Raw genomic sequence first — 15,338 nt, 5'->3', positions numbered from 1 at the left:
GTTATTTTTTGTCAGTGTCGGTTTTTTGGTCTATGGATATGATGTGATAATATCTACTGGAAAATATGACTTAGAAAAGTAAGTCACCTAATAGAATTCCTGGTAGATGACAGATGTTGAGTCTGTATTTGTTGTGACTATATTGTGCTCTAGTTTTGTGGGATTTGGAGCAGATTATTTAGGTCCTGTTAGCTTTAGTTTTCTTATTTTTTTTTTCCCACTGGAAAATAATTTTGTTGAGATTCTACCAGCTGTACAATCTGTTCTATTAGGCCCCTTCTTCCTTGGCAATTCGGCCCTTCTTAAGTGGTCCCATGAAGGCTTTCCTCTCTTCCACAGTCTGGAAGCGACCATGACCAAATTTGGAGGTGGTGTCAATAAGTGAGGTCAGTCTTCTCCAGGGCCCGCAGTGTGGTCTGCACCAGCAAAGGACTTGCGCAGAGTGAGCACTGCTTCTTGGTTCCCACCACACAGCCTTTGAGCGTGACAAAGTCATTGGTCACCTCACCGTAGTGGACAAAGCCGCCCAGAGGGTTGATGCTCTTGTCAGACAGATCGTAATCAGTAGAGGCATTGTTCTGGATCAGTTTGCCGTCCTTGATGAGGTAGCCCTGACCGATCTTGTGAATCTTCTTGTTGATCTCATTTCGGTAATGGTAGCCTTTCTGCCCAGCCCGAGCCCAGGGAAGGCCACCCGGGCGGGATGCCACGCCCCAGTACCGGCAACCTTGCGCAGCCCTCGGTGGGTCTTACGGGGCAGCTTCTTGGTGAGCCACCGGCTGGTGACCCCTTTGTAGCCTTTGCCCTTGGTCACCCCAGTGACATCAATTATCTCATCCTGGCCAAGTATTTGGTTCACAGGGACCTGCTACTCAAGTCTCTCGCGGGCCCATTCCAGTTTTTCAGCCACAGTGCCTCCGTTCCCCTGGCTCTCCATGAGATGGGCCTTCTTCTGGCGCAGAGGAAGCAGGCGCATCTGGGTGTGGGCAATGACACGGATGACCTGACAGTACTTCTTCATGCTGCTGAAGTCCCTCTCCAGTTGCTTCTTGCCGTCTACGTCCTGCCACTTCTTGCAGTATTTGGGGAGGGCCTTCTTCTTAGATTTATGCCAGTTCTTGTAGAAGCGCCTTTTGCACTCGTCACTGACATGCTCAGCAAAGATGGTCTTAAAGGTCCGGAGGCCTCGGGTGTTTCCACGTAGCCCACGATGCCCACAGTCACCATGGGCAGAGTCTCCACGATGGTCACAGCCTCCACAACCTCCTTCTTGTTCACCTTGGACCCTGGCCTGTCGACCTCCCTCACAATGTGGGTCATGCCAGCCTTGTAGCCGAGGAAGGCGGTGAGGTGCACGGCTTGGAAGAGTCATCCCTGGGGAAGCGCTTCACCGTCCGGCGGTGCCGGCTGCTGCGCTTCCGAGGCAGGAAGCCCAGGGACCCGTGCCTGGGAGCGAGAACTTCTGTGAGACATCCTGCCGTCGGAAGCTGCTGGTAGAGGAGCTTTAGTTTCTTATCTGTAAAACCAGATGCATGTGTGCGTGCTATGTCGCTCAGTCTTGTCCAACCGTTTGTGACCCAATGGACCATACCCCTCCCAGCTCCTCTGTCCATGGGATTCTCCAGGCAAGAACACTGGAGTGGGTTGTCATTTCCTCCTCCAGGGGATCTTCCCAACCCAGGGGTCAAACCTGCCTCTCTTACGTTTCCTATACTGGCAGGCGGGTTCTTTACTACTAGTGCTACCTGGGGAGCCCCGAAACTGAGATACTAATGCCTATTTTAAGAGTTATGACGGTTACATTAGTTAATCCACAAAAGGTAGAAGAGTGCGTGAATATGGTGAACATATAGTCATTAAGAATAATTAGCAACTTCTTGGAATATAAGTCTTTAATGTCTCATATATAATGTTACTTTTATGAAAGTTATTAAAACATAAAATTATTTATCGGTTTATCATTCAAAAGAAGTTATTCAGCCCATGTTAAGGAACAAATTATTAAAGAGCTAATATATGTTCCTTATACCTGCTTATATCCTAGATGTGGAGAAAATAGATGTATGTTTGAAACATAAACTAAAAAGCAGGCATGAAATTAATTCTGAAATGGTAGTTTATTTAAAAATTCCTCTAGAAATTAAAGAAAAGAGAAGATCAATAGCCAGAAAGAGGCTAGAGGGGGATAGAAAAGAACTGTTAATCTGAACTTGAACAAATATTCAGGACATTCAAAATGAGGAAACAGTAGGCTTGAGCTCAGAAACAGTGAGAAGAGAAGAGTTAAAAAACAAAACAAAACATTTGCTTACATTGAAATGGTGCATGAATTTAGAAGGGAAAGATGGGGCCAGATTCAGGGGGAACTTTGAATATCAAAAAATTTGAATCATATATAAGTCTAAACATTAGCCACAAATCAGTTTGCTTTGAATTTTAAAAATATTTTGATCATTATTCTTTGTGTCCATAAACTTAACATATATATAACAAATAAAGTAACTAGTGATGTAATCAATATCTTTGAGAGTGGCTACTTTGCTAATTTTGGTTCACAAGTGTGAAATTTAAGAGCTAGACTTTGCAAAATTATTTCTAAAATTCTCTACTATTTTAATCACTAATCAATTAATCTTACAATAAATGTTTCTTGCTTGTGTATTATCTGCTAGGGTTTTGATGGATAATGTGCACATTGTTGTAGACCTCAAGAAGCATGCAATCAGTTTGGAATTTGTAGGTGAAGTAACTAACACAAAGTGAAATGTTAAATTCTTGGGTATGGATGCTGAGTGCCATAGTGGCTGTTAGAAGGGAGAGGTCTGTGTGATCAGAAAAGACAATTTCTAGAAAGAATACAACTTGATGTGTACCTTAATACATACTTAGGAGACGAATATGTGTAAGAAATGGTGAGAGAGTCATGATAGGAGAAGATTCAATAAACAGAGATGTAGGAGTGATCACAATGTTCTCCACTTTCAAAAGGAACCTGTCTAAATGTTAAGGCATAAACGTACTGAATGAGTCCACTGTAGTCAGAAAACGCAGGGACTGAAAGTCAGAAGATTTTGAGTCTAAGGTTGAAAACACGAGAGAGTTGTGGGAGCATAAGGAAGACAGTGTTAAGACAGATCAATTTAGTTGTGGTGGGCAGAGAAAGATTAATTATAAAAGACTCAGACAGGATTTGAAAGTGATAGTGCTAGCCTCACAATCATGTCTGACTCTTTTCGACCCCATGAACTGTAGCCTGCCAGGCTCTCCCAGGCAAGAATAGTAGAGTGGGTTGCCATTTCTACTCCAAGGGATCTTCCCAACCCAGGGATCAAACTTGGGTCTCTTGCGTTGCAGGCAGATTCTTTACTGAATGAGGCTACAGGGAAGACCCTCAGACAGGATTTGGGTTGTATCAAGGACTCCAGAATATTTCTTTTTTTTCAATTTTATTCTCTATATGTCCCATACAATGGTCAGTATACCTCAAGTATGTAAAAATTGGATCTCTCAACTGATCATCAAATAAAATACTTTCCAATTAGATCCTGTCCTAAACTGTTTTTTTTTTTTTAAACTGCAGCCTTATGTTTATTATTTCATGTTATAATTGTAGATAAATAGGCAAAAGAACACAATAATCTGTATAATAAGATGACAACAACAAAAGATAGCCCTATGCTAGTATCTTACATGGAAATCATCTCCTAATATTTCTTTCCAGACTGGTTTTGAGCAAGAGTTTTAGCTCTTTATCCATATTTGTTTTTGAAATTTTGGCATCACCACATTCTATCCCATTTGTTTCTAATGTTAGCACTGTTCATTGAAGGGAAAATACTAAGTCTAGGAAGATCATTTCAACCCATTGTTTTATCAGTTCCTTAAGCATAGAGGGCTGTTTTGTCTCAGAACAACTACAGTGCACTGTTTGTAATTATGGAGGCATCTTGGAATCGCAGACACCAAGAGAGAAAGCTCTGTGATCTAACTGTGACTGGGAAAGAGAAAATGCTTCTATGAAAATTCAGTGTCTTTAAAACTAGAAATATTCTGGCTTCGAACTAATTGTTAAAATTTAGAAATAGGGGGAAATAGCTTAATTTTGAAATGACATTCTCTTTTTGAAAACTTTATATTAAAGCATTTTTATATAAAGTCTTTTATAACATCGAGTAACTCTGACACTGCTTTGATGAGTAAAGTGTAAATGAATCAGATCATATAGATTAAATTCCCTTTGAAATGCTCAAGGGTTTAAATAACTAGCGGATATGTGATTGGCCCAAATCATTTGGGGTTTTATTGACCCCAAAGCTTTCAAAAGAGGAATTGAGCTTCTCAGGCCATCGAAATGTGGCTGTTGGTCCAATGATGATATCTGATGTGAAACCTCAAGAAAATATTTCTTTTTTAAAAACCATATTACAAAATTATTTTTGAATCCAGTTAGTAATAGATGATATAAGTCAAAGTCAAGGAAACATTTTCTTCTGGTATTTTTGACAAACTCCTGTGCTAATTTTACCTGATTATCAAGATAACTAATTTCCTTTTGCATGTAGAGTTAAACTCTGCTTCTCAATTAGAATTAACTAGCTTTTCCAGAATTTGGTTAGAGTCAAGGGTGATGAGGTCCATGGGGAAGTGTGCAGGTGGAGAACCAGGAAATTATACCCTTGAGAAGCTCTGGGGTTTTTAATCATTGAGATCTGACCCATAATGACCGATGAAAACATTCTGCTCCTCACTAGTGACTTGCAGATGGTGGACCTGTTTCAGACTCATGTTCACTTCTTTCTTCCTTAAGTAAGCAAACACACATGTATGTATGTGTGTGTGTAGAAATATGGGATTACAACAGCTGTCAAAAATTCTTATTTCTGTTATTCATGACACCTAGCATCAGACTAAGGTGCTAGGTGTGATTTTTCCATGCAAAGAATTATCCAACAAAAGCCTTTCCCATAAACCCCCTCTGCTCTGCACAAGGGGTTCTACCTGCTCGATTTTTCTGTAAATCTAAAATGTTCTAAAACCTCAAGTTTTTTACTTCAAAAAAAAGCCTTTCACCACAGAGATTAAATCAGAAGCTCTGCTCTCCCATGTGCTGCCCTCCCAAATGGCAAACATGCGCGCACACACACACACACACACACACACATTTCCCCCAATGTTCATTAATATTAGTTTGGTGACTGAGACAACTAACTAGCTTTCTCTCACATATAATATATATACAAGTAATGTATATTTGCAATGCATATGCCAATATAAATACACACACATATGACTGAGAAAGGGTATCAAACTAAAGTAAAACATGCAATTATGAATCATAACTGACATTGAGTCTGTTATCGTATTATGATTTGTAAGGTGCTCTGTGCACGCAGCTGATGATGGAAGAGATGCAGACCCAGTGAGCTGAGAAAAGTCAGAGATATCTTTTGTATATTTCCCCCACACTGTGTAATCTATGTTTACATAATTCATTTTCATTTGAGAAGGGCAGCGACTTCCATCCTTTCTCCTTTTTTTTACTCATTGGTTTAACAAATTCTCAAGGTCTTTTTAATTAACTAGGAATTTTATCTCAATTGAATTTGCAATTATATCTATTAACAGTGAAATGATAATAAAGGTAACAATAAAATAAAGACAATGATCTTAAATGTTTATTTTATCTTTGCTTGTTACAAAATAATAAAGCAAAAATATTAATTCCTCATGTTAATAAATGTTTTGTTTGGTTTATCTTCTACAATAAAGAATTGTTAATAATCTCTGTGGGTAGAAGAAAACATTGAAATGTAGTTTCCAAATCTTGCTAATATAGTTACTCATTTATTTTGGGAAGGTTGTTCTTAACCAAGTTAGCTCTGTCATTAAGGAATGTTTGGACTGTTCTGTTTTGTTAGCATAGTAGATGAATGATAATGATGGGTCTTATAATTTATTATATAACTTATTCTATGTGATTAATATATCACTTGAACATATTTTAAATGTACCTTTATATAAACATACACATATTACAGGTATAAGTAATTCAATTAAAATTAGTTTCCCTAATGTTATAATTCACAGTATCATACAAGAAAGTAATTTAAATAATTCTGTTTGTATATATTATATAAATATCTGTGTATGCATTTATATATAAATATATATTGCAACAGTCACAGGTCAAAGACAAATCTCATGAAGATAAGTTATAATTTTATACAAGTATAGCTGTATTATGAAGGGAAAATACAGATTTTACTTATATATTATTTATTACATATATATTAAATATTATTTATTTAACAATGAAGTAGTCATATAAACATAGAAATATGCCAATAGCATTTGTAAATTACTTCAGAAATTACCATCTGCAGATATGTTTTTCCAATTATAAATGTTACTTATACAAATGGATAAAATTCTTTTAGCCACCTTACCTCTGTTTTCAATATCTTAAATCAGACTTTTAAACACCCACTGGCTTTAACATGCATGTTCAAACCTTTTATACTCTGTATGCCCTGGAAGAAGTAGTTACTCTCTTGTAGGAAATGCACTCATCAAACATTACCTGCAACCTAGTCTGGAATATATTATTTTTAAGTTATATCTGTTTTTTTAATGCTTCCTCTCTGTTCTCTCCTGTATTTATCTCTGTATACATATTCATTTGAAATCTACTTTTATCTTTACTTTTTACTCTGGAAAGTTGTCCTCTCTTGCCAATCATAGGAGGTTGTGAATAGAAACATGTTGTTCTAAAATGACAGGTTAGCAGTTCTGGGCATATTCTGAGGGCTAATGATCCAGACTGACCTGACATGTACAGTGTTTCCCTATCTCCCATTTCCATTCTCACACTACCAGTCAATCTGGCATATTCAGGGTCATTTGATCAGTTGCATAAAATGATCTTGATACTTAGCAGTCTGAGCATCCTTTGGGTGGCTCTTAACTGTCTTTGAGAACATTGTCCATGTACTAGATTGTAGTGAATGTTCCCCAGTTACTTTTCTACTCTAAAATATAATTTAGTTTAGATGGCTGTTATAACAAAAGATTTCTTACTTGCTTGGTTCCATTCAGTGTTTTGTTTTATTTTTTCTTCAATGCAATGTCTAATCTCATAAAGTTACTGCAATTGAATTTCTTATGTCTTTGCTATTTAACTACACATAAGATCTTTGCAAATTTCTCATGGTTGAAGTATTTTGTAAGAAGGGAAATCTCTGACTTATTCTCTTGTGTTTTTAGTAGAGAAGGTCAGATCGGTTGTGTCTAGCAGAGGAATAAATGAGGTACTTTGGAATTTCTGTAGAATTCAAACCATGAAGGGACTGATAATTTCTGAGCATTGCCAAAAATCATAGGGTGAATCATATGATTAAAGAAATGTATATTGTTAAGGAAATGTATCCGAAAAGCAGAGGTGTTTTAAAATGTATTTTGACGTTGCTAATACCTCTTTTTTTTTTTTTTAAATAGCTGGTAGTTCAGAGCCCTGAGCATGAAAAAGCATCAGATTTAGCCAGATTTCTAGAATATGGGTGAAAGAGATGCAGAGTCACAAAATTCACGTTTGCCTGGGGCTCTAAATATATCAAATCATCCACACTTCTCAAATGATCTGGGTTGCTTTAACTTCTCATCCTGGATCTTTCAGTGTCACAGCAGACTACCGTGAGGGCCAGCAACCCAGTATCCATGGCCAATTTCTTTGTTTAGAGCCCCATCTGGTTATAAAACCTATCTTATTCCTTGGAGATAGACCAGAACCATGGGTCCAATTTACAAGGGTTAGGTGGTACAAGTGCCCCTTCAGTTGCAATGTTCTTCATAAGCTGCAACCCATTAATTGTGGCTTATTTACTTCGCAGTGATCTAGTAACGGCAGCAGAATGTGGTCTCTGACCACATGGCTTGATGGCCATCATGGCTCCCAGCAGGGCTTCCGCAGTGCTCCCAGCCTGTGTAGAATGCAGCAGCACACCCCCTTAGTGGTGTGAGTAACAGGTCGGATTTGATTGTCTCTCCTCTGCAGTTTGGTTTGGGCTACTTTTGTGGTGGATTGACTCTCAGTTGGCTTTGCAGATTTTTAATGAGGAGCAAACATTGTTTTGGAGTGGCACAGCTGAGGAGCAGGGGCCTGGTGAAAGATGTTGTTTTTGGCAGAAATGATGGCAGAATCAGGAATAACAGCTGGGAAGAGTGCACTTAACTGTGAAAAAAATAGAGGGTCTACTAACTGGAAAACTCAGTTGTTGGTGAAGCTCCAGTCAATAGCTCTGAATTGAAAGTCATAGGTTTTTGCAAAATACTGAATTTGGAGTTATGGTTTCAAAGAATCTAAAAGAATCATGTGTTGGAGCAAATCATGGTATTAGTGTTTCCTTAGCATCTCTATTGGATTTGGGGGTTTTGTCATATTATCATTAAGTTAAACCATTTATGTATCCATCCATTTCTTTTCTGATTTCAACAATGAGTATTTCTTAAGAACTTACTGTTTGCCTTTCAGATGATAGGGAAATTCATTAAACCTAGCCCCTATCCTTAACACTTTGCAGTCTTACAAGTGGGGAAAAACATCTCTAAATAACTATGCAAAATGAGATGACATATAAAGTGTTATGGGAAGGAATTTTTTTCTATCTACAAGGGTTAGAAAAAGCCTTAAATTGGAGATAACACCTAAGTATAGATTTGAACGAGTAGCATTGAGAAACTCAGTCGTAGGAAAAGTAACATCTCAGTTGAGGAAAGGCAAAGTAAAAATGCCAGATGTAAATAGTTGTTTACTTTTATTGAAATGTACAAGGTAAGCAGTGGGAGGTATATTTGAGATATCTCCTGCTGAAACTTAAAAAAACACAAAAAAACAAAAACAGATCTATCAGACAAAAATACCAGTAACACTATAGAAGAACTTCCCAGGTGGGGCAGTGGTAAAGAATCTGCCTGCCAATACAAGAGACACAAGGGACATGGGCTTGATCATTGGGTTGGGAAGTGGCAACCCACTCCAGTATTCTTGTCTGGGCAATCATATGGACAGAGCATCCTGGTGTGCTACAGGCCATGGGGTCACAGAGTAGGACATGATGAGGACACAAGTGTTGAATAAATTAAAATTGCTATATAAGCTTTGATTAACACAGTTAACTTTAAGTAAGTCACATAGAAATTTTCATTCAATAACTGCAAAGCATATATTATGTTCAGACATACTGGTCATAGCAAATACCCTCTTCCAACAACACAAGAGAAGACTCTACACGTGGACATCACCAGATGGGCAATACTTAAATCAGATTGATTATATTCTTTGCAGCCAAAGATGGAGAAGCTCTATACAGTCAGCAAAAACAAGACTGGGAGCTGACTGTGCCTCAGATCATGAACTTCTTATTGCCAAATTTAGACTTAAATTGAAGAAAGTAGGGAAAACCACTAGACCACTCAGGTATGACCTAAATCAAATTCCTTATGATTATACAGTGGAAGTGACAAATAGATTCAAGGGATTAGATCTGATAGAGTGCCTGAAGAACTATGGATGGAGGTTCGTGACATTGTACAGGAGGCAGTGATCAAGACAAAAAAATGCAGGGCAAAATGGTTGTCTGAGGAGGCCTTACAAATAGCTGAGAAAAGAAAGGAAATGAAAGACAAAGGAGAAAGGGAAAGATATACCCATCTGAATGCAGAGTTCCAAAGAAAAGCAAGGAGAGATAAGAAAGCCTTCCTCAGTGATCAATGCAAAGAAATAGAGGAAAATAATAGAATGGGAAAGACTAAAGAGCTCTTCAAGAAAATTAGAGATACCAAGGGACCATTTCATTCAAAGATGAGCACAATAAAGGACAGAAATGGTAGGGACCTAACAGAAGCAGAAGATATTAAGAAGAGGTGGCAAGAATACACAGAAGAGCTTTACAAAAAAGATCTTCATGACCCAGATAACCATGTTGATAGGATCACTCACCTAGACAGACATCCTGGAATGTGAAGTCAAGTGGGCCTTAGGAAGCATCACTACGAACAAAGCTAGTGGAGGTGATGGAATTCCAGTTGAGCAATTTCAAATCCTAAAAGATGATGCTGCACCTACCTCTGGAGAAATCTGTATGCAGGTCAAGAAGCAACAGTCAGAACTGGACATGGAACAACACACTGGTTCTAAATCAGGAAAGGAGTATGTCAAAGCTGTATATTGTCACCTTGCTTGTTTAACTTATATGCAGAGTACCTCATGAGAAACACTGGGCTGGATGAAGCACGAGCTGGAATCAAGATTGCTGGGAGAAATATCAATAACCTCAGATATGCAGATGACACCACCCTTATGGCAGAAAGTGAAGAAGAACTAAAGAGTCTCTTGATGAAAGTGAAAGAGGAGAGTCAAAAAGTTGGCTTAAAACTCAATATTCAGAAAACTAAGATCATGGCATCTGGTCCCATCACTTCATGCAAATAGATAGGGAAACAATGGAAATGATGGCAGACTTTTTTGGGGGCTCCAAAAATCACTGCAAATAGTGACTGTAGCCATGAAATTAAAAGGTGCTTGTTCCTTGGGGGAAAAAAAGCTATGATCAACCTAGACAGCATATTAAAAAGCAGAGACATTACTTTGCCAACAAATGTCCATCTAGCCCAACTTATGGTTTTTCCAGTAGTCATGTATGGATGTTGAGAGTTGGACTATAAAGAAAGCTGAGTGCCGAAGAATTGATGCTTTTGAATTATGGTGTTGGACAAAGACTCTTGAGAGTCCCTTGGACTGCAAGGAGATCAAACCAGTTGATTCTAAAGGAAATCAGTCCTGAATATTCATTGGAAGGACTGTTGCTGAGCTGAAACTCCAATACTTTGGCCACCTGATGTGAAGAATGACTCATTTGAAAAGACCCAGATGCTGGGAAAGATTGAAGGCAGGAGGAGTAGGGGATGACAGAGGATGAGATGGTTGGATTTCATTACCGACTCTATGGACATGAGTTTGATAAGCTCTGGGAGTTGGTGATGGATAGGGAAGTCTGGTGTGCTGTAGTCCATGGGGTTGCAAAGAGTCAGGCACAACTGAGCGACTGAACTGAACTGACTGACTGAACTGACTAAATTTTGAACACATCATAGGCTGTTAAGGAAGACTTAACAACATGGCAATCTTATTCTCTAAACAGAAAGCAATTAAGTTAAAATTAAACAACAATAACAACAAAAAACATAAACAAAGCCAAGTAGAAACAAGCCATATTTAAAAACTTAGAAACATGTTTTAAAATCATTTGAAAAATTGAGCACAAGAGAAGGGGGTGAGAGAAGATGAAATGGGTGGATGGCATCACTGGCTCAATGGACATCAGATTGTGCAGATTCAGGGAGATAGTGAAGGACAGGGAAGCCTGACAGGCTGCAGTTCATGGGGTCACAAAGAGTTGGACATGACTTAGCAACTGAATAACAACAAAATAGATGAAAGAATACTCATATTGGAAATAAAACATTTTTAGAATGGAATAGTAACAAATGCTCTACATTTTAAAACTTATGGCACACAGAAAAGAGAGAAGGTCTTAATGTCCTATCTTAACTTTAAGGAACTATCTTAAAAACTTGAGAACAGAAAAACAACAGAACCACCTCACCCAAAAAAAATGAGAAAGAAATTATAAAGATGAAACAAATTAGTAAAGGGAAAAAAATGAAAACTAATATACAATTGATGCTTTCAAACTGTGGTGCTCGAGAAGACTCTTGAGAGTCCCTTGGACTGCAAAGAGATCAAACCAACCAATCCTAAAGGAAATCAACTCTGAATATTCATTGGAAGGGCTGATGTTGTAGCTGAAGCTCCAATATGTTGGCCACCTGATGCGAACAGCCGACTCATTGTGAAAGACCCTAATGCTGGGAAAGTTTGAAGGGGAAAGGAGAAGGGGGTGGCAGAAGATGAGATGATTGGATGGCATCACTGACTCAGTAGACATGAATTTGAGCAAACTCTCGGAGATAGCGAAGGACAGGGAGGCCTGGTATAGTGTAGACCATGGGGTTGCAAAGATTCGGACATGACTTAGAACAGAACAAGAACAACAACAATATATGATGAAAAGGATAAAAAAAAGAAAAATGTAGATGCTTGACAAAACTACTAATGTTGACAAACATCCAGTAAGATTTATCAAGACATGAAGAATAAGATTATAAATAAGTGACTTTAAGAAAGGAAAAGGGAACACAACCGCAGCTGCAGGTATAAAGAGTAAGAAGGCATGTAGTTTATATCTTATAGTAACAAATTCAGATTCTGTAATCAGATTGAGTATATTTGAATTCAATTGCCACATCTTATTAATGTATTAATATGATCAGAGTGTTAGGGGAAATGTTGACTGAAACTGGCTTCCTGACCAGGAAAGATAATAGCCATTTACACAAGTTATCTTGCAAAAGGAGGTCCTCTCAAGGGACGTGGAACTAACAAGCTACTCCCAACCAGAATAATTCAAGAAAGGTCAAAGGGAAAGAGGAGACATCAGTCCACATGTCCTGCCAACCTCCCAGAATCCTTCATGCTGGACTCCAGTTTGGCTGAGCAATGCGCTCATGAGTAGATAGGAACCTGGGTCAGAATGATTGGCCAGAGACAACTCAGAAAGTAACTGTGTTACCATAAAACCTGAGGCTGCAGGCCATGTGGCAGAGCATCTCCTGAGTTCCCTTACCTGCTGCTCTCCCACCAGGCACCCCTTCCCAATAAAGCCCCTTGTTTGTCAACACGTGTGTCTCCTCAGACAGTTCATTTCCAAGTGTTAGGCAAGAGCCCATTCTTGAGCCCTAGAAGGTATTCTCCTTCCTGCAACACTAGCTTTCCCCAAGTTCCAAAGAGCAGATTTAACCAGAGAATTGAGAAAATGTAGAAACAAAGTAAAGCACTCAAGCAAAATAATAATAGTTTAACCATAAAGCAAGGTCAAGCACTTTTAGTTCCTCCTCAAGGGCTGGAAATATTATCCTGAGTCACATCCTTCAGTTGTTTTGCAGATGCTAAAATCACCAGGTGGAAGAAGTTGACTGCCTGCTGACCACCAGCACACAGATCCCAGATAGGTGGGAACTAGAAGGTTGATGACTGAGATTCCAAGACATCATGTGTTACCTCACCATCACCAATCAGAGAATTGTATAAGAACTGATCACACCCGCTGTGATCCTCTCCCTTCTACTTTTCCCTAGCAGTCATCCAGGAGTTTTGGTCTTTTGAATGAGCTGCCCATTCTCTTTGCTTGGTCCTGCAATAGATCCCAAGTTTGCCTTCACCCCAACCTGATGTCAGGAGATTGGCTTTGCTCCACAACACGCGTGCTGACTCATTTGGTTCCACAACATTTGTAGTTGCAGTCTTTAAAAAAAAATTATACTATTTCATTGTATTATCTAAATCTTGACCTTATAGATGACCAACTTTAGTTTCTTATTCAACAACCTCCGTGAAACTGTTCCTGATGAATTCTACGAGCTTAGGCAACCTCTCTCGGCTAATACAGTACACATCCCATCAACTTATTAAAATGCCACAGCAATTTCATATGCTTTTCAAGGTCCCAACTTCGATTTCTTGGTAGAAACCTCATACTTTTTGATGCTGCTTTCCATGATATCTTCATATTATTAATTTAATCAACCAATGTTTATGGATTCTTTAATATATATCTAGGATAAGGCTTTCCAGGTAGCGCAAGTGGGAAAGAATCTGCCTGCCAATGCAGAAGACACAAGAGACATGGGTTCAATCCTTGGGTCAGGAGGATCCCTGGAGGAGGAAATGGCAACCCACCCCAGTATTCTTGCCTGGAGGAGACTGGTAGACTACAGTCTATGGGGTCGCAAAGAGTCTGACATGACTAAGCGACTGAACACACAGGCTAAAAGAAACACAAATAAAACTACTTCCCCACCCTGATGAATCTTTACAGCATAGCTGGGAAGACATATAATTACCTGAGTGTTGAGGTACAGTGTAATGACTGAAAGGATATAGCGCCTCAGGGATCTCTGAGGACATAGTCTCTGAGCTGGTTATTTTTTTTTTCTTGGCTGTGCCACACAGCTTGCAGAGGGCTTCTCAGGTGGTGCTAGTGGTAAGGAACCTGCCTGCCAATGCAGGAGATACAATAGACTTGGGTTTGATCTCTGGGTTGGGAACATCCCCTCGAGGAGGAAATGGCAATCCACTCCAGTATTCTTGCCTGGAGAGTTCCATGGACAGAGGAGCTGGGGGCTGCAAAAGAGTCAGACACAACTGAGCAACTAAGTATAGCGCAGCGGTGGCACAGCCTGCGGAACCTTAGTTTCCCAAACAGGGGTTAGACCTTCGCCCTAGGCAGTGAAAGCACGCACAGAGTCCTGACCTCTGGACTGCCAGGGAATTTCCAACAATCTCTTAAAGGAGAAATAAGGAGTCAGAGAAGACTTCTTTAGTTTGTAGAGCCTTTACTTGTGAGGGGATTTAAAGTTAGAACAGCCAACTGAATTGGTTACAAGTGGCAGAAACTTGAAACAAACCCTGGTTAAGTAAAAAGGGGGACTATATTGGTTCACACAGATGACAAATCGAAGGGTTAAACTCATTTTCAACCAAGTAATTAATCAAGAATCTGTCCTTGTCCATACCTGTGTTTTCTTTCTCTTAGTTTTCTTTTTTTTTATGGACTTAATTTTTCAGGCACTTCTTATGGAGCAAGATGGAGCCTTCCATCCTAGCTGATCACCACTCCCAGAGGTAAGACAATGTTTTCTTTTCAATCCACCTAGCAGAAGTTTGAGCTTGCTGCTTGTTGGTTTAAACCAAATGAGTGTCTATTCCTTACCCACTCACCAGAGGAAAGGGATATAAAGCCCAGAGCACATGTTCACCCTTAGCATTGGGTGGTGCATATGTGAGGACCTGGACTAAACACACATGAGCTCCATGGAAGAAGAAAAGGAGGCATTGCTCCCCAAAGGCAAATTGAAGTTTGTTTTCAGAGAGGAACAGATGCTGGACAGGGAAAAAATAAAAAACAACAACAACAAAAATCCAAAAGGAAAAAGATCCAAAAACCCAAGCACAGTAGATATCTAATGTGGAGGTAGGTAGAAAGAGCATTCTGTGCAAAGAAATAAGTATATGACACTCACAGAGATATTGCATAACTGGGGGAGCAATAGTAGTGGAAAGTGTTTGGAGCAAAGATGAGGAAGTGGAAGCTGCGGTTAAGAGGACTGTTTGGTAGAAGTACCTGAAAAAGTTACCTTTTGTGAACATTCCCTCTCTTATGGCA

At 39.2% G+C, this 15,338-nt stretch overlaps 1 pseudogene; it reads right to left on the bottom strand.

The window, feature by feature from the left end:
* Positions 1-204: 204 nt before the first annotated feature.
* On the bottom strand, positions 205-14,646 carry LOC110133774 (large ribosomal subunit protein uL3-like; annotated as a pseudogene).
* Positions 14,647-15,338: the final 692 nt, after the last annotated feature.

Source organism: Odocoileus virginianus, chromosome 21, assembly GCF_023699985.2.
Source record: "Odocoileus virginianus isolate 20LAN1187 ecotype Illinois chromosome 21, Ovbor_1.2, whole genome shotgun sequence".
Lineage (NCBI taxonomy): Eukaryota > Metazoa > Chordata > Mammalia > Artiodactyla > Cervidae > Odocoileus > Odocoileus virginianus.
This window is presented reverse-complemented; position numbering and strand designations above follow the sequence as displayed.